Source organism: Pongo abelii, chromosome 23, assembly GCF_028885655.2.
Source record: "Pongo abelii isolate AG06213 chromosome 23, NHGRI_mPonAbe1-v2.0_pri, whole genome shotgun sequence".
Classification (NCBI taxonomy): Eukaryota; Metazoa; Chordata; class Mammalia; order Primates; family Hominidae; genus Pongo; species Pongo abelii.
This window is the reverse complement of record NC_085929.1, coordinates 16998462-17018931: the sequence shown is the minus strand read 5'-3', so window position 1 is coordinate 17018931 and position 20470 is coordinate 16998462.

The window sequence follows — 20470 nt, the reverse complement described above, 5'->3', positions numbered from 1 at the left end:
TATAGCTTTAAAATGTAGTTAATAACAGTGTTTTGTATGCTTAAAATTTGCTGCAACAATAGGAGACCTCAAATGCTCTCACTACAAAATCATAACCATGTGAGGTGATATGAATGTTCATCAACTTAATTGTATTAAACATTTTACAATATATATCTATCAAATTATTATAATGTAGACAATGCATAATTATGCAATTTTTATTGGTCAAAAAATCAATGTTATGTACACATGCATATATTCACATAAATGTGTATATACACATATATAAAACATATAGATATATATCAATTACATATGTTGTCATATATATACTTTTGTGTGTATATATATATATACACACATACATATCAATGACAAAATCCTAGTAAGCTTCAAACTAAACAAGAGAAAATTATAAAATGATAACTATTAAAAAATCAGGAAACAAATGGGTATTTAATACATGCTCAGCAATATTCTAAGTTACTCAATAGCAAAGTACAGGTTTTAAAATTAGAAAGTAGATACATTAAACCATATTACAGTTTAGGAATTATGGCACAGAGTGTTTACAGCTTTAGAGTCAATACATACTAAAAACTTAAAATTTTGAAGTAAAATAACATTAGGTTTTATTATATGGGGCAGAGGCTTAGTGTTCTGATAAAATTATTGAGTAAGAATTTCTTTAGAATCACATTTGAAAACTTCACAGGATATGGAATTATAAAGCAGAAAACATACGACATCTGGATGTGGTGTTTCTGTGATTTCTAAACCAAATCCCAATATCTCCACTACTCTCACACATTTTAGACAAGACTCAAAATGGAAATTAGAAAATGTTTAACATAGAGTTCCTTAAAAATCACAGACGGTCCCATGTCCTCAAAAGCAATAAAAGAGCAAGCAGCCAGGTCCTCCAGTCCCTTGCAAGCCATGCAAAGGGTTTGATTTTCTTTGTAACTTAGATGAATGATCGTTGAAGTGGAAGTCCAGTCCTAGAAAACTGAAGAGCATGGGGCAGAAGATGTCTGTCTCTAATAAAAGCAAGAGAAAGAAACCAGGGCTTCTCAGAAAAGATTTCCATTGGAGTATAGCTTCGCAAACCACACTTTAAGATCTGGCTTTCTCCTTGACCTTTGGAAATCTCATCTGTGTCATCTGCCTTATTCACTCCCACCTTTTTGGATGTTTGGCTACTATCTCCTATCTCCTCACACTCTGGGGCTTTTTCTTTTTCTCAATGTAGGTGATCATGCTTAGCTTAGAGAACAGCCAAGGACTCTGTATTAGAAAAAGTAATATGACTTATGCTGTGATTTTCCAATTACTACTTAGTACTGTGTTCAGTGGAAAAAAAAAGAACATTATAAAAGAGTCTAAAAATGTAATAACAAATACTATTTCATCACAGAAACGTTATGATATTTAAAAACTTTTCTAAATTTGTGGGTCCTTAGCTCCACGACCCAGTGCTGCTGAATCTAAACTTGGTGGTGGTTGGCTGGGCATGGTGACTCACACCTCTGATCCCAGCACTTTGAGAGGCCAAGGCAGGCATATCACTTAAGCCTGGGAGTTTGAGGCCAGCCTGGGCAACATGGCTAGACCTAGTCTACGGGTTGAGGGTGGTGAGGAGGGGGAAAGTTGATGGTAATGGGAGGTGGTAATGCGATTATAAGGTGTGGGAAATCATATTTTGTATCTCTAAATGTGTGGAGTTACCACTAATATAAAATTAAGGATACATATCAGCTGAAGAAAGAAAAACATTTATGTCGAGATGAAACCTCCTCGTGGGGATCCGCAGCTGCAATACCGCCAGGCATCAGCATTCCTCCTCTTCTGCCTGGCTGCAGCCCCACCAGAAGCCCGGCTCCAGCTGGGGCTCTGTGGCAGGTACTAGACCCCAAAGGCGCAGGCTAGGGTTTCCTGCCCTCCAGGGTGTCTTCCCACTCCCCAGACCCCAGGCAATTCAATTCATTCATCAAGTGCCACTGCAACTGTCCAAGCTGGGGCAGCAGGTCCCACAGTCACCAGCCAAGAACTCTGCTCCAGAACACGTGGGCTTCTTTCCCTGGGGGAAGGACATTGTTTTTCCCAGCCACGAATAAATCCTTCCCTGTGCACCCTGTTTCCCATTGCCACTGACTTCGTGTAAACTCAAGTCCTGAGGACACAAGAGAGACCCAGGCCTGGCCCCGTGGACACGCTTTGTGCCACGGCTTCCACCTGATGGACGGGTGCACTCTACAAATCTCAGGGACCACCACACCTAGGAGACAGAAGGACCCTATGAGACGCACCCCCAAAGCAACCAACCAATCCAAGAAAAAAAAAAAAAACACGTCTCAGGGCTCCGTTGGTTTTCCCACTTGGGCGGTCCTGACCCCCTGTTCTAGCCTGGCCCAAGAACCCTCCACCTCACCCTGGCCTGCTCAAAGTTGCCCTGTCTACCTGAGCAGAGCCTCCTTCTCCAAGGCTCTGTCTCTCTTGCTGTACAACTCCCTTGCTGTCTCCCTTTCTCTATTTCCCCCTCCACCTCTCGCTCTTCTGTCACCTTCTGTCTCTCTCCTCCTCCACCTTTCTCTCTCTCCCTACATTTCTATCTCTCCATCCCAGTCTCCCTAGCTCTCTTTCAAGCTGTGTCTGTGTCTTTGCCTGTATGTCCTTGTGTGTGTGTCCGTGTGTGTGCTTGTGTGCCTGTGTGCATTCACCCGTCTGTATCTGTGTATGTGTCGGGGTGGGTTTGCTCGTGATGTTGGTGTGGTGTGTCTGGATGTCCGTCAGCCCCTCTTTCCCGGCATCAGGCTGCCGGGGCTCTAGTGCCAGCATGGGGCAAATCAGGGCCTTCCTTTCCCGTTGGCCATGGGCAGGCACTCGTCGGGACAAGCGACGATGGTGTGGGCATTGTGAGAAAAAGGGCTGGGCAGGCTGTTCCCCCCTGTGCAGCCCTGGCGGCTCTGGGTGTGTGGGGCAAGAGGGGGCCTTGCAGGAGGGGCAGTAAGGGATCCAAAACAATTCTTCTGCGGTAAGGCAGAGGACTGGAGGGGATCCCAGAACTGTGGGCCCCGGGCCCTGACACCTCCGAGCACACCCTGTCCTGAGCCGGCGCAATGTGTTGGAAGCTGGGGAGCTCGTGAGCCGAGGGAAGGCCTGGAGTGTCAGCGAAAGGGAGGCCTCCTGGTGGGCCTGGAGCCAGGGCAGGGGACTGAGGCATCACAGCCTGATGATGCATTCCTGTTTCCTGCAACATGAGGAGTCTCCAAAACGGCCTGTTTGGAAACTGCAAAGGAGAGCGAAGACACAATGCTGCTTTTCCATGCTTCGCTGGAGGTTTCTTTGTCCCCACAGAGCTCGGGAAACAAACAGTCCACATGGTCACGCTTTCAGGGGCCAGAGACCAGTGAGCAACAGGCCACCTTGCAGAGGGCAAAGGAACGTGGAATCCGGAATCATGGTTCACTTGGCTTGAGTGTGACTCCTGTGTGGATGGGAGTATCTGCCTCATGCTCTGTTGCAGGCTTAGCGTGGGGATATGCCATCTGTGAACCATGTGGATGAAAAACAGACAACCATTCGAGTCTTGGCTCTGCTCTTTGGGGAATTCGCTCATTCCTTGGGAGGTAGAATTCGTCTGAATCGCTCCCAGATGAAGTAACCCAGGCTGACAATCCCGAGGGCCGGTGAGGGCACAGTCGGACTACACGGCCTTTGGCCGAGCACTCAGCCTTCACTGGGCAGCAAACATTTTCCCAGAGTTCGAGGTCCTGCTAGTCCTGGAGGCAGAAGACAGCTTTTCTCTTTGCCTTCCTTTCTCTGTTTCTTGCTCCTTTTCTCCCTCTGTCCATCCTTCCCTCTATTCTTCCTTCTCTCCCTCTCTCCCTCCCTCTGTTCTTCTCTCCTTCCCTCTCTCCCTCCATCCATACCTCCATTTCTCCCTCCTTCCCTCCCTCCATTCTTCTCTTTTTCTTTCCCTCCCTCCCTCCATCCCTTCCAAGTTCCCTCCGTTCATCCGTCCTTTCCTCCCTCTGTCACTCCCTCTCACTTTGTCCGCGTTCCTTTCCCCATCTCTGCCTGGCTTCCCTCCCACCTAGAAAGAGCAGAACCACAGTTTGTGAGAGATCTCGGGGTCTACATTTAGTTGCCAGGCACTCCACGTGTTGCCAGGGATTATGGCAGGGCACGGGTGTGTGAGTGATGGTGGAGCGGGGAGGCAGTGGAGTTGAGCCGCGGAAAAGAGAGCAGGCCTGGCCACTGCCCTGGCCGGTGTTTCCCGAGGTGGAGGTCTCCGCCTACACCACCGAAGAACGCGGGGGCGGGGGTGGTACAAGGCATAGGGGGGCTGGGGAAGGGATGAGAGCCATGCCTGGGCTGGTCCCAAACCCTAGCTGGCTGCCCGCGGACCCGCATATGGGCAGTAGACGGCCCATCTCTGAGTACCTGTGCTGGCTCTGAAACCCCTGAGATACTCAGAAAAGAATGACAGCCCTCCTTTCTGTGGAGTCTCTTGCTGGACCTTGACTCAGGAATCCTAGACAGGTCAGCTGGAAGGGAAGACACAGGTCTCCATACAAAGCCAGATGTTCACCACGAAAGAAGGGCCACACCCCTGTCCCCATCCTTTCCCAACCCTGCGTCCTAAAGCTCCTCCAACTGAGCCCAGTGTTCTTCCTGGCTGAGGAGTGGTTCCAGAAAAGTGGGCTCTTCCACGTCCTTCAACTCCCCCAGTGGCTCCGTTGCTAGGAAAGGATGTGCCTTTTGCTGAAATTCTGGGGTCAACAGGAGTTCATATAGCAGGGTGGATGCGAGTGCAGATGAGCCCTCCAGCTCCTGGAGCGGTTGGGAGGGTGTCTGGATGGCTTACATCTGCTTCTGACACGCAGAGGCCTCCATGGGTGCGAGCTGCGGAGGTAGATGTGCCTTGGCTTCGCATCCCCAAGTGCCCTGGTGACTTGGAGACCCTGGCCCTAGCCCCAATACGGACTCATGTGGCACGTGTGCGGTGCAAGCACACCTTGCTCCTGTGACTCAGCCTGAGCGGCTCAAGTTGTCCCACTGAGCAGGTACCCAGAAGGCCGCCTTCTGTTTGACTCAGCGTGAGCGGCCCAAGGTGTCCCATTGAGCACACACCCAGAAGGCCACCGTAGTGTGGATCCTGGTCCCCCTGCCATCTGTTTGGGTGCTGAGGTCACCCAGGTGTCTGAGGGTGGGTCAGCGCCACTTCCGAAGGAGCCAGGAGAGCAAACCCAAAATCCCCATGTTCCATGGCAGGTTGGGAGATTCCCTCTGCCTGGGAAGCCTCGCTGGGCTGCAGCAGAGGGGTGACCCTTGCTGCCTGGCTACCGAAAGCCCCCTGTACCCCACGCCCTGGTGGGGGTGAAGGCGACCAAGGAGGGATGGTGGCACCCTTGTGGGCCGCATTGCACAGGCCGTCTGCATGCGTGGGTTCCGTGCCACCCTGGCCTGGATGCCTGAACCTTCGATTCTGACATGAAATCTGAATCCTGGACTCTAAAAGGCAGGTCTCTCTGGCCAGTTCAGGTAAGGGTTCCACTCAAAGCACACTGGCAGGGCATCTTTTCGTTCAGGTTACAAACGAGTCCCTTTGCCGTCCTCGTCCTCAGGCTTCCGTGGGGAAGGGGATGTCAGAAGGTGTCGGGAGAGCCATCGCAGGGGCACCTGGCTGGAATTTCACGGAGAGACAAGGGCAGAGAGTGGCCAGCAGCGGCCGTGTGCCTCAGTTGGCCTTTGCGCTGCACGCAGGTCCAGTCAGGAGTCCGACCCCGCCAGTGGCACTTATAAAGACCCACCAGCTTCACCCCTTCACGAATATGCATGAGTAACCAAGGGCCATGGATAACCCGCCCTCTGAAGCCAGAGACCACAGACACAGGGCCATGTGTGGTAGGTGAAGGTGGGGCCAGATCGGCCAGGAAAGGGGGACTTCCGGTGCTGGCTTTCTGAGTTCTCCAGAATTCTATGGAAACTAGAAGTTTCTCTCTGGGCTCACACACGATTTCAGGGAGAAATCACTTTGGAAGGGTGGAGTGTAGAACTGAACATCCATGACAGTCTTGAGTTTTCCATGCCCTCTCCGTGAAGGCGGCAATGCCTGTGGGTGTCGCTGTTGCCATGATAATCTCACACACGCAGGTGTGTGGATCGCATTCATTTTCTTTTTTTTTAATTTTATTTTTTTATTTCTGCCTCTTAAAGTCAATAATAAAGTCACAAGTGTAAAATGAATGCATTTAAAAACATAAAAATACATTTCAATGACAAGAAGTATGCAATGATCATGAAAATCTACTGTACACTTTGCCAAAGTCAAAGAATGAAAGACATTACGGAAAACCCAATCTTCAAATATATCCTTAAAAAAACTCTCTCCTGCATAGTAAAAGCATCATCTAAACATCAGTTCCAACCGAGAAAAAAAAAAAAACAGCAGGGTTGATGGGACAGACAACTTTCCCCAGGATTTCCAGATAAAAACATGTGGTCACCAGGAATTCAAGGTAACTTCAAAAGCCACATTTAATTCAGAATAAAATGAACATTTCTGACAGATGACAACAGTATGATACTGATTTTTTTCTTTCCTAGATACAAATCATATGGGGCATTTCTTAGCAGTTTAGTAATCATCTAAGAATAACTGTAGAAATAACCCCAATTCCACCATCCTAGCCACTGGTATAAAACAAATAACCTTCCATTGATACTGCCTTTCACCTAACTAAAATATCCTCATTTACTTGGAACAATTTCATGCTTACACATGATCACAAACACTTGTTTTCAGATGTTGTGGAATTATTGGGGCTGAGATTTTTGAAACGATGTCTTAATCTTAGCAGAGAGATAATAATCCTTTCACTATACTTTGATTGGGCTTCCTTAACCAAATCTGAGCAACTACTGTAATAATAATCCTGGTGGTAATCCATGATACTCTCAAATTTTTCCCTTTAAGAAATATATAATCCATGTAACACTAACAAATATGCACACTTTCTTAATAAGGAATGGCTGTTTTCAGGCCTTATTAGGAAAACAAACAAGCAAACAATGGCAATTACTACCTGTTTTTTATCACTGATAAGCTACAATAAAGCTCAAATATGGACAGTTTAATTGTGTGATATTAAGTAAAAAATGAAAACCATTATAGTTTTACCAAAAGAAACGTAAAAAATATGGGAAGAAGTCAAATGAGAATGGCATGAGTCCCAAAGATTACACTATGATTCTGAACAGGATTTTCCGAACAAAAGGTGTCTAGATACAGTTTCTGTGAATATTTCTTGTACTAGAAAGATCCAAAGCAAGTGTAGGCTCAGCCCTACCTTGTCAAGGATAAATATTCAGGTAAATTAGAAGTTCCATCTGCTAAAGTGCATCTGCTGACCAGGTCTACCATGGCCCTGCTACTTACAGACATCTAAGAAAGTGGTCTCACTCATGCTCATTCACTTGTTCTGTGGCCTATCAAGAGTCACACACAACGATGATTTTGCTTTTTTAAAAAAACCAAATACTTTATACAGTGAACTATAGAAAAAACAATTCTAAATATAACTTAAAAATTCTAGAGAGTGGGTGCAGCCAAGATACCCAAATAGGAACAGCTGCAGTCTACAGCTCCCAGCGTGACTGACGAAGAAGACGGGTGATTTCTGCATTTCCACCTGAGGTACCGGGTTCATCTCACTAGGGAGTGCCAGACAGTTGGCGCAGGACAGTGAGTGCAGCGCACCGTGTGCAAGCCGAAGCAGGGCTAGGCATTGCCTCACTCGGGAAGTGCAAGGGGTCAGGGAGTTCCCTTTCCTAGTCAAAGAAAGGAGTGACAGATGGACCTGGAAAATTGGGTCACTCCCACCCTAATACTGCACTTTTCCAACGGGCTTAAAAAACGGCACACCAGGAGATTATATCCCGCACCTGTCTCGGAGGGTCGTACACCCACGGAGTCTCACTGATTGCTAGCACAGCAGTCTGAGATCAAACTGCAAGGCGGCAGCGAGGCTTTGGGAGGGGCGCCGCAATTGTCCAGGCTTGAGTAGGTAAACAAAGCAGCCGGGAACTTCGAACTGGGTGGAGCCCACCACAGCTCAAGGAGGCCTGCGTGCCTCTATAGGCTCCACCTATGGGGGCAGGGCACAGACAAACAAAAAGACAGCAGTAACCTCTGCAGACTTAAATGTCCCTGTCTGACAGCTTTGAAGAGAGCAATGGTTCTCCCAGCACGCAGCTGGAGATCTGAGAACAGGCAGACTGTCTCCTTAAGTGGGTTCCTGACCCCTGAACTCCAAGCAGCCTAAGTGAGAGGCAACCCCCAGTAGGGGCAGACTGATACCTCACAAGGCCGGGTACTCCTCTGAGTCAAAACTTCCAGAGGAACAGTCAGACAGCAGCATTTGTGGTTCATGAAAATCTGCTGTTCTTCAGCCACCGCTGCTGTTACAAAGGCAAACAGCGTGTGGAGTGGACCTCTAGCAAACTCCAACAGACATGCAGCTGAGGGTCCTGTCTGTTAGAAGGAAACTAACAAACAGAAAGGACATCCACACCAAAAACCCATCTGTACATTACCATCATCAAAGACCAAAAGGAAATAAAACCACAAAGATGGGGAAAAAACAGAGCAGAAAAACTGGAAACTCTAAAAAGCAGAGTGCCTCTTCTCCTCCAAAGGAATGCAGTTCCTCATCAACAACGGAGCAAAGCTGGAGGGAGAATGATTTTGACGAGTTGAGAGAAGTCTTCAGATGATCAAACTACTCCGAGCTACAGGAGGAAATTCAAACCAAAGGCAAAGAAGTTAAAAAACTTTGAAAAAAAATTAGACGAATGTATAACTAGAATAAACAATACAGAGAAGTGCTTAAAGGAGCTGATGGAGCTGAAATCCAAGACTTGAGAACTACGTGAAGAGTGCAGAAGTCCCAGGAGCCAATGCAATCAACTGGAAGAAAGAGTATCAGTGATGGAAGATGAAATGAAGTGAGAAGGGAAGTTTAGAGTAAAAAGAATAAAAAGAAACGAACAAATCCTCCAAGAAATATGAGACTATGTGGAAAGACCAAATTCACTTCTGATTGGTGTACCTGAAAGTGACGGGGAGAATGGAACCAAGTTGGAAATCACTCTGCAGGATATTATCCAAGAGAACTTCCCCAATCTAGCAAGGCAGGCCAACATTCAGATTCAGGAAATACAGAGAACACCACAAAGATACCCCTCGAGAAGAGCAACTCTAAGACACATAATTGTCAGATTCACCAAAGTTGAAATGAAGGAAAAAATGTTAAGGGCAGCCAGAGAGAAAGGTCGGGTTATGCACAAAGGGTTGTCCATCAGACTAACAGTGGATCTCTCAGCAGAAACTCTACAAGCCAGAAGAGACTGGGGGCCAATATTCAACATTCTTAAAGAAAATAATTTGGACCCAGAATGTCATATCCAGCCAAACTAAGCTTCATAAGTGAAGGAGAAACAAAATACTTTACAGACAAGTAAATGCTGAGAGATTTTGTCTCCACCAGACCTGCCCTAAAAGAGATCTTGAAAGAAGCACTAAACATTGAAAGGAACAACTGGTACCAGCAACTGCAAAATCATGCCAAATTGTAGAGACCATCGAGGCTAGGAAGACACTGCATCAACTAACGAGCAAAATAACTAGCTAACATCATAATGACAGGATCAAATTCACACATAACAATATTAACTTTTAATATGAACGGACTAAATTCTCCAATTAAAAGACACAGACTGGCAAATTGGATAAAGAGTGAAGACCCATTAGTATGCTGTATTCAGGAAACCCATCTCACGTGCAGAGACACAGATAAGCTCAAAATAAAAGGATGGAGGAAGATCTACCAAGCAAATGGAAAACAAGAAAAGGCAGGGGTTGCAACCCTAGTCTCTGATAAAACAGACTTTAAACCAACAAAGATCAAAAGAGACAAAGAATGCCATTATATAATGGTAAAGGGATCAATTAAACAAGAAGAGCTAACTATCTTAAATATATATGCACCCAATACAGGAGCACCCAGATTCATAAAGCAAGTCCTGAGTGACCTACAAAGAGACTTACACTCCCACACAGTAATAATGGGAGACTTTAACATCCTGCTGTCAACATTAGACAGATCAACGAGACAGAAAGTTAACAAGGATACCCAGGAATTGAACTCAGCTCTGCACCAAGTGGACCTAATAGACATCTACAGAACTCTCCACTCTAAATCAACAGAGTATACATTTTTTTCAGCACCAAACCTATTCGAAAATTGACCACATAGTTGGAAGTAAAGCTCTCCTCAGCAAACGTAAAAGAACAGAAATCATAACAAACTGTGTCTCAGAACACAGTGCAATCAAACTAGAACTCAGGATTAAGAAACTCACTCAAAACTGCTCAACTACATGGAAACTGAACAACCTGCCCCTGAATGACAACTGGGTACATAACGAAATGAAGGCAGAAAGAAAGATGTTCTTTGAAACCAATGACAACAAAGACACAACATACCAGAATTTCTGGGACACATTTAAAGCTGTGTAGAGGGAAATTTATAGCACTAAATGCCCACAGGAGGAAGCAGAAAAGATCCAAAATTGACACCCTAACATCAGAATTAAAAGAGCTAGAAAAGCAAGAGCAAACACATTCAAAAGTTAGCAGAAGGCAAGAAATAACTAAAATCAGAGCAGAACTGAAAGAAACAGAGACACAAAAAACACTTCAAAAAATTAATGAATCCAGGAGCTGGTTTTTTGAAAGGACCAACAAAATTGATAGACTGCTAGCAAGACTAATAAAGAAAAAAAGAGAGAAGAATCAAATAGATGCAATAAAAAATGATAAAGGGGATACAATCTCCAATCCCACAGAAATACAAACTACAATCAGGGAATACTACAAACACCTCTATGCAAATAAACTAGAAAATGTAGAAGAAATGGATAAATTCCTCGACACATACACCCTCCCAAGACTAAACCAGGAAGAAGTTGAATCTCTGAATATACAAATAACAGGCTCTGAAATTGAGGCAATAATCAATAGCTTACCAACCAAAAAAAGTCCAGGACCAGATGGATTCACAGCCGAATTCTATCAGAGGTACAAGGAGGAACTGGCACCATTCCTTCTGAAACTATTCCCATCAATAGAAAAAGAGGAAATCCTCCCTAACTCATTTTATGATGCCAGTATCTTCCTGATACCAAAGCTGGGCAGAGACACAACAAAAAAGAGAATTTTAGACCAATATCCTTGATGAACATTGATGCAAAAATCCTCAATATAATACTGGCAAACGAAATAAAGCAGCACATCAAAAAGCGTATGCACCATGATCAAGTGGGCTTCATCCCTGGGATGCAAGCCTGGTTCAATATACACAAATCAATAAATATAATCCAGCATATAAACACAATGAAAGACAAAAACCACATGATTATCTCAATAGATACAGAAGAGACCTTTGACAAAATTCAACAACCCTCCATGCTAAAAACTCTCAATAAATTAGGTATTGATGGGAAGTATCTCAAAATAATAAGAGCTATCTATGACAAACCCACAGCCAATATCATACAGAATGGGCAAAAACTGGAAGCATTCCCTTTGAAAACTGACACAAGACAGGGATGCCCTCTCTCACCACTCCTATTCAACATAGAATTGGAAGTTCTGGCCAGGGCAATTAGGCAGGAGAAGGAAATAAAGTGTATTCAATTAGGAAAAGAGGAAGTCAAATTGTCCCTGTTTGCAGATGACATGATTGTATATCTAGAAAACCCCATTGTCTCAGCCCAAAATCTCCTTAAGCTGATAAGAAACTTCCGCAAAGTCTCAGGATACAAAATCAATGTACAAAAATCACAAGCATTCTTATACACAAATAACAGACTAACAGAGCCAAATCATGAGTGAACTCCCATGCACAATTGCTTCAAAGAGAGTAAAATATCTATGAATCCAACTTATAAGGGACATGAAAGACCTCTTCAAAGAGAACTACAAACCACTGCTCATTGAATTAAAAGAAGATAGAAACAAATGGAAGAACATTCCAAGCTCATGGGTAGGATGAAACAGTATCGTGAAAATGGCCATTCTGCCCAAGGTAATTTATAGATTCAATGCCATCCCCATCAAGCTACCAATGACTTTCTTCCCAGAATTGGAAAAAACTACTTTAAAGTTCATATGGAACCAAAAAAGAGTCCTCATCGCCAAGTCAATCCTAAGCCAAAAGAGCAACCCTGGAGGCATCACGCTACCTGACTTCAAGCTATACTACAAGGCTACAGTAACCAAAACAGCATGGTACTGGTATCAAAACAGAGTCATAGATCAGTGGAACAGAACAGAGCCCTCAGAAATAATGCCACATATATACAGCTATCTGATCTTTGACAAACCTGAGAAAAACAAGCAATGGGTAAAGGATTCCCTATTTAATAAACGGTTCTGGGAAAACTGACTAGCCATATGTAGAAAGCTGAAACTGGATCCCTTCCTTACACCTTATTCAAAAAATAATTCAATATGGATTAAAGACTTAAACATTAGACCTAAAATCATAAAAACCCCAGAAGAAAACCTAGGCATTACCATTCAGGACACAGGCATGGGCAAGGACTTCATGTCTAAAACACCTAAAGCAATGGCAACAAAAGGCAAAATTGACAAATGGGACCTAATTAAACTAAAGAGCTTCTGTACAGCAAAATAAACTACCATCAGAGTGAGCAGGCAACCTACAAAATGGGAGAAAATTTTCACAACCTACTCATCTGACAAAGGGCTAATATCCAGAATCTACTATGAACTCCAACAAATTTACAAGAAAAAATCAAACAACCCCATCAAAAAGTGGGCGAAGGACATGAACAGACACTTCTGAAAAGAAGACATTTATGTAGCCAAAAAACACATGAAAAAATGCTCACCATCACTGGCTATCAGAGAAATGCAAATCAAAAACACAATGAGGTACCATCTCACACCAGTTAGAATGGCAATCATTAAAAAGTCAGGAAACAACAGGTGCTGGAGAGGATGTGGAGAAATAGGAGCACTTTTACACTGTTGGTGGGATTGTAAACTAGTTCAAACATTGTGGAAGTCAGTGTGGTGATTCCTCAAGGATCTAGAACTAGAAATACCGTTTGACCCAGCCATCCCATTACTGGGTATATACCCAAAGGACTATAAATCTTGCTGCTATAAAGACACATGCACAAGTATGTTTATTGCGGCACTATTCACAATAGCAAAGAGTTGGAACCAATCCAAATGTCCAACATTGGATTAAGAAAACGTGGCACATATATATCATGGGATACTATGCAGCCATAAAAAATGATGAGTTCATGTCCTTTTTATGGACATGGATGAAATTGGAAATCATCATTCTCAGTAAACTATCCCAAGGACAGAAAACCAAACACTGCATGTTCTCACTCATAGGTGGGAATTGAGCAATGTGAACACAGGAACACAGGAAGGTGAACATCACACTCTGGGGAATGTCGTCGGGTGGGCGGAGGGTGGAGGGATAACTTTAGAAGATACACCTAATGCTAAATGTCGAGCGCTAAATGGGTGCAGCACACCAGCATGACACATGTATACATATGTAACTAACCTGCACATTTTGCACATGTACCCTAAAACTTAAAATATAATAATAATAAAAATATTCTAGAGAGTTAAGATAACCTCATTTTTTAAAATACTGAAAATGTAAAGGGTCCGTATAAAAAGTTGTGTTAAGTACTACTTCCTATTTTAATAATTCACTTGCTTTGCTCTTAAAATCTCTATGAGAGAAGTCGATATTTTACTCATGTCTTTTGGAAAGAGATTCAAAAGCAAAAATAGCTGTGCTGTGAAATTTCATGAAATTTGTGGGATTTTTACAAGCTAAATTATTCAGTATTTTGTATTGTTATTACACTCATATATTTCCCGGAATATAAATACAGCAACCCAGCAACAGTGATTGCAACAAAATTAAGGCAAATAGGTCTGCAATCATTTGATTTCCTTATTAGATAAATGAAGTTTTCATAGAGGAAATGCAAATTCAGATCAGGTTACATAAGTTTAACTATCATTTAAACCTTATATAAAATTAAATCTAACCCTCACAACTGCAAATCTGTAAGGAATCATCGTCAGGAATCTACAGGACTTAGCTCATATTTATATTCGACCCACACTTAGAAATTTCATAAATGATGAGATGCAGGCCAAGGGGATTCCTCAAAGGGCTCCACCCAAAAGGAAAGGAAAGAGAGTTAAACAGACAATTACCACTTACGTATTTGTGGGTAATCAGCTTATTCCTCAGCCTCTAGACAGTGAGGAGGATGAAAAAAATGGAAGAAGATAGCAAGGAAGAGGAAGAAAAAGATCACAGTGAAGCGATGAAGCCAGGGGAGTAACCTCAAAATTTACTTAGAGAAAAAATCATGAAACTGCCCATCCCTGAATCTTTAAAAGCTTACTTGACATATTTTAGAGACAAATAACTTAGATCAAGAAGAAATATGCCTACTGCTAATTCCTTTAGTCCTGAAAATGTAGCATTTGTGAGGAGTTAAAAGAATTATTTCTTTCATCAGAGCAAATTATAGTTGAAAAAATATCACTTGTTACTCTCAGTAACTTAAATTATGTATTGAGTGAATAAAAAAATCCCTTTTATAAAATCTATTTTTCTTTAAATCTTGGAAAACTGTTGTTTTAGCTCAAAGTGATTTCAAAGTGGAATGCAACAGTAGTCAAGACTTGTGTACCATAAATTCTTTTCTGATTCCTTACGAATCTCGTTCATTTTCATGAATAAAACGAGAGCGAAACTACAGAGAAAAGAAACGCCCGATGCATCACGGCCTGATGATGGTTTCCTGTTTCCTAAGACATGGGGAGTCTCCACTATGACCTGTTTCCAAAGAGGAAACTGGAAAGGAGAGCGAAAACACGATGCTGCTTTTCCACTATTCTCTGGAGGTTTCTGTATCCCCACAGAGCTCGGGAAACAAACAGTCAAAATGGTCACGCTTTCGGGGGCTAGAGACACATGAGCAACAGGCCCCCTTGCAGAAGATAAAGGAACGTGGAACCCGAAACCATGCTTCAGTCGGCCTGAGTGTGACTCCTGTGTGGGCGGGACTATCCACCTCGCGCTCCGTTGCAGGCTCAAAGTGGGGCTATCTCATCTGTGAACCATATGGATGAAAAATGAACAATCACCCGAGTCTCGGCTCATTGCTCTCTGGGTAATTCGCTTATTCCTTTGGAAACGAAATTCGTCTGAATCGCTCCCAGATGAGGTAACCCAGGCTGGCTATCCAGAGGGCCGGTGAGAGCCCCGCAGGCCGACGCTGCTGTGGGCCGAGCACTTAGCCTGCCCTGGGCACCCAACATTTTCTCGGAGTGCAAGATCCTGCTGGTCCTGGAGGAAGAAGACCGCTTTTCTCTCTGCCTTCCCCTCTTTGTTTCTTGCTTCCACCCTCCCTCCCTCTTTCCCTCCGTCCATCCCTCAGTTCCTCCCATTCTCCCTCCCTCCCTCCCTCCCTCCTTCCCTCTCTCCTTCCTATCCCTCCAAACCTTCCAAGGTCCCTGGGTCCATCCGTTCTTTTCTCCCTCCATCGCTCCCTCCCTCTCTGTCTCCGTTCCTCTCCCCATCTCTGCCTGAGTTCCCTCCCGCGTATAAAGGGCAGCACCCCGTTTTGCGCGGGGTCTCTGGTCTGCATTTAGCTGTCAGGCACTCCACGGTGATTCCGAGGAAGCTGGCTGGGCAAGGGTAGGCGAGTGACGGTGGGGCGGGGAGACAGAGGTGGCGAGACGCGGAAAGAAGAGTAGGCTTGGCACCTGCCCAGGCCAGTGTTTCCCGGGATGGAGGTCTCCGTCCGCCCCACTGAAGAACGCGGCGGGGGCGCAAGATGGAAGGGATGAGAGCTCTGCCTGAGCTGGTTAGAAAACCTAGGCTGCTGCCTGCTAACCCGCGCATGAGCAGTAGACACTCCATCTCCCGGTACCTGGACGGGCCCTGGGATCCCCGGGATGCTCAGGAAAGAATGACAGCCCTCCTCTGAGTGGAGTCTCTCATGGGACCTGGAACTCAGAGATCCTAGGCAGGTCAGCTGGAAGGGAAGACACGCCTCTCCATACCGAGTCAGAGGTTCACCGCGAAAGAGAGGCCGCCGCTCTGCCCCCACCCCGCCCCGACCCCGCATCCTAAAGCTTCTCCAGCAGAGCCTGGTGTTCTTCCTGGCTGAGGAGTGGCTCCAGCGGAGCGGGCTCTTCCACTTCCTTCAGCTTCCCCAGTGGCGCCGGATCTAGGAAAGACTGTGCCTTTTGCTGAAACTCTGGGGTTGACAGGAGCTCATCTATCAGGCTGGAGGTGAGTGTAGATGAGCGCCCCGGCTCCTGGAGCGGTTGAGAAGTGCCTGGATGGCTTGCATCTGTGCTTGATCGGGAGGCCTCCGGGGTCCATAGCTTCGGAGGTGGAGGTGCCCCGTCTTTGGTTTCCCACACCGCCCTGGCGACCTGGGGCTCCAGACCCACCGTGGACTCCAGTGGGACGTGGGTGGTTCAAACACACCTTGCCCCTGTGACTCAGCTTGAGGGGGCCCAAGCTGTCCCAATGAGCACGTGCCCAGTAGGCCGCCGTGCTGCAGATCCTCGTCCTCCTGGCATTTGTTGGGGTGCGGAGGCCACCGAGGTGTCTGAGGGTGGGACAGTCCTAATTCCAGAGGAGCCAGGGCAGTGAACACAAAAATTCCCACGTTCAATGGCAGGTTGAGAGATTCCTTCTGCCTCACAGCCTGGCTGGTCTGGAGCGGGGGGACGGCCCTTGCTCCCTGGCTCACGAAAGCCCCCTGTGGGAGAACCACAGGCATGCAGGGCGTGTGTGGTGCAGAAAGCCCCGTTCCCCATGCAGAGATGTGGGTGAACTCGATTGAGGAGGGAGGAGGATGACAGCCACTGGGGGTGTTAATTAGTAACCACAGTGACCTCAAAGAGCTCAAATGGAAGGAAGAATTGCACGTCTCTCACTTTAAGTAAAGAGCTAGAAATGATTAAGCTTACTGAAGATGTAAAATTTTCATCGCTAGAGAGACGTCAACACTTGGCTTCAAAACTTCAAAGGATGTGCTGACTGTCTTTGAGGACCACTGCAGTTGGTGACTTTAAGTTACAGCCAATGCTCATTGACCACTCTGAAAATCTCAGGGCTCTTAAGAATTATTCAAAATCTATTCTTTCTGTGCTCTAGAAATGGAACATCACAGTCTGAGTGACAACACAACTGTTAACAGTATGGTTTACTGAATATTTTAATCCCACTATTGAGACCTACTGCTCAGAAAAAAAAACAAAAAAAAACAAAAAAAAAACAACGAGTCCTTTAAAGGGATTGCTGCTTGGCCTGGTGCAGTGGCTCACACCTATAATCCCTGCACTTTGGGAGGCTGAGGTGGTTGGATCGCCTGAGGTCAGAAGTTGGAGACCAGCCTGGCGAAGATTATGAAACCCCATGTCTAATAAAAATACAAAAAAATTAGCCGGGCATGGTGGTGGTACTTGTAATTTCAGCTACTTGGGAGGCTGACACAGAAGAATGGCTTGGACCCTGGAGGCGGAAGTTGCAGTGAGCCAAGACCACGCCACTGCCCTCCATCCTGGGCAACAAGAGGGAAACTATATAAAGGAGAAAAAAAATAAAAAGGAAAGAAAAGAAAAAAGGAAAAAAAGATTTCTGCTTATTAATAATTCTCCTAGCTACCCAGAAGCTTAGATGGAGATGTACTTGGAAATTAATGTTATGTTCATGGCTGCTAATACAATATCTATTCTTCAGCCTGTGGATCAAAGAGTGGTTTTGACTTTCATGTGTTTTTATTTAATAATAAATGCATTTTGTAAAGGTTTAGCTGTCATAGATAGTAATTTCTTTGATGAGTCTGGATAAACTGAATTGAAAACCTTTTGGAAAGGTTTCACCATTAATCCCTTCATGATATTTCAGACTACTCCCGTGAATCACAAATGTCCTTAATAGCAAATGCCATTAAGAACATTTGTGTTTGATGGGAGGAGGTTGAAATATCAACATTAACAGGAGTTTGGAAGAAGTTGATTCCAGCCCTCATGGATGACTTTGAGGGCTCAGGATGTCAGAGGAGGAAGTCCCTACAGATGTGGTAGAAATCGCATGACAATGAGAATTAGAATTAGGGCCTTAAGACGAGATTAAATTGCTGTAAACTCATGATGAAACTTGAACAAGTGGGGAGTTGCTTCTTATGGATGAGCAAAGAAAATATTTTCTTGAGATGGAATCTACTCCAGGTGGAGATGCTATGAACATTGTTGAAATAACAACCAAGGATTTAGAATATTCCATAAACCTAGTGAATAAAGCAGCAGCAGGGTTTGAGAGGGTTTACTCCAGTTTTCAAGGAAGTTCTACTGTGGATATAATGTTATCAAACAGCATCACATGCTACAGGGAAATCTTTTGTGAAAGGAACAAACTTCATTGTTTTAAGAAATTGACACAGGTACCCAAACTTCAGCTGCCCCTATACTGATCAGTCAGCAGCCATCAACACAGAGGCAAGACCCTCACTGTAGAGAAAAGAAAGAGAGATCAGACTGTTACTGTGTCTATATAGAAAGAAAAGACATAAGAGACTCCATTTTGAAAAAGACTTGTACTTTAAACAATTGCTTTGGTGAGATGTTGTTAATTTGTAGCTTTGCCCCAGCCACTTTTCCCCAGCCACTTTGCCCCAGCCACTCAGACCCAACCTGGAGCTCACAAAAACATGCGTTGTATGAAATCAAGGTTTAAGGGATCTAGGGCTGTGCAGGACGGGCCTTGTTAACAAAATGTTTACAAGCAGTATACTTGGTAAAAGTCATCACCATTCTCTAATCTTAATAAACGAGGGGCAAAATGCACTGCAGAAAGCCGCAGAGACCTCTGCCCTTGAAAGCAGAATCTTGTCCAAGGTTTCTCCCCATGCGAATGTCTGAAATATGGCCTCATGGGATGAGAAAGACGTGACTGTCCCCCAGCCCGACACCCGTTAAGGGTCTGTGCTGAGGTGGATTAGTAAAAGAGGAAAGCCTCTTGCAGTTGAGATAGAGGAAGGCCACTGTCTCCTGCCTGCCCCTGGGAACTGAATGTCTCAGTATAAAACCCAATTGTACATTTGTACAATTCTGAGATAGGAGAAAATCCGCCCTATGATGGGAGGGCAGACATGTTTGAAGTAATGCTGCTTTGTTATTCTTTACTCCACTGAGATGTTTGTGTGGAGAGAAACATAAATCTGGCTTACGTGCACGTCCAGTCATAGTACCTTCCCTTGAACTTAATTGACATAGATTATTTTGCTCACACGTTTTTTGCTGACCTTCTCCTTATTATCACCCTGTTCTCTTACTACATTCCTTTTTGCTGAAATAATGAAAATAATAAGCAATAAAAACTTCTCCTTATTATCACCCTGCTCTCTTACTACATTCCTTTTTGCTGAAATGATGAAAATAATAAGCAATAAAAACTTCTCCTTATTATCACCCTGCTCTCTTACTACATTCCTTTTTGCTGAAATGATGAAAATAATAAGCAATAAAAACTTCTCCTTATTATCACCCTGCTCTCTTACTACATTCCTTTTTGCTGAAATGATGAAAATAATAAGCAATAAAAACTTCTCCTTATTATCACCCTGCTCTCCTACTACATTCCTTTTTGCTGAAATAATGAAAATAATAAGCAATAAAAACTTCTCCTTATTATCACCATGCTCTCCTACTACATTCCTTTTTGCTCAAATAATGAAAATAATAAGCAATAAAAACTGAGGGAACTCAGAGGCCGGTTCCTGTGCAGGTCTTGCTATGCTGAGTGCCGGTCCCCTGGGCCTACTATTGCTTCTCTATACTTTGTCTCTTTGTATTACTTATTTTCTCAGTCTCTCGTCCCACTTGACTAGAAATACCCACAAGTGAGGAGGAGCAGGCCACCCCTTCACTCACCAGCAAAAAGATTATGACTTGGTAAGGTTCAGATATTCATTAGTATTTTTCAGCAATGAGGTATTTTAAGTTAAGGTATGTACATGGATTTTTAGACATAATGTGATTACTAATTAATTAATAAATAATTATTAAATACTCATTAGACTACAACACAGTTTAAGCATAACTTTTATAAGTACTGGGAAACAAAATGTTTATGTGACTAATTTGATTGTAACATTTGCCTTATTGTGGTTGTCTGGAACCAAACCTACACTATCTCTGAGTATTCTTGAAAGTTTTTGGTTGTTCTTTGTTTTGAGAAGGGGTTTCGCTCTGTCACCCAGGCCAGAGTGCAGTGGTATGATCATAGCTCACTGCAGCCTCAAACTGCTGGGTGAAGTG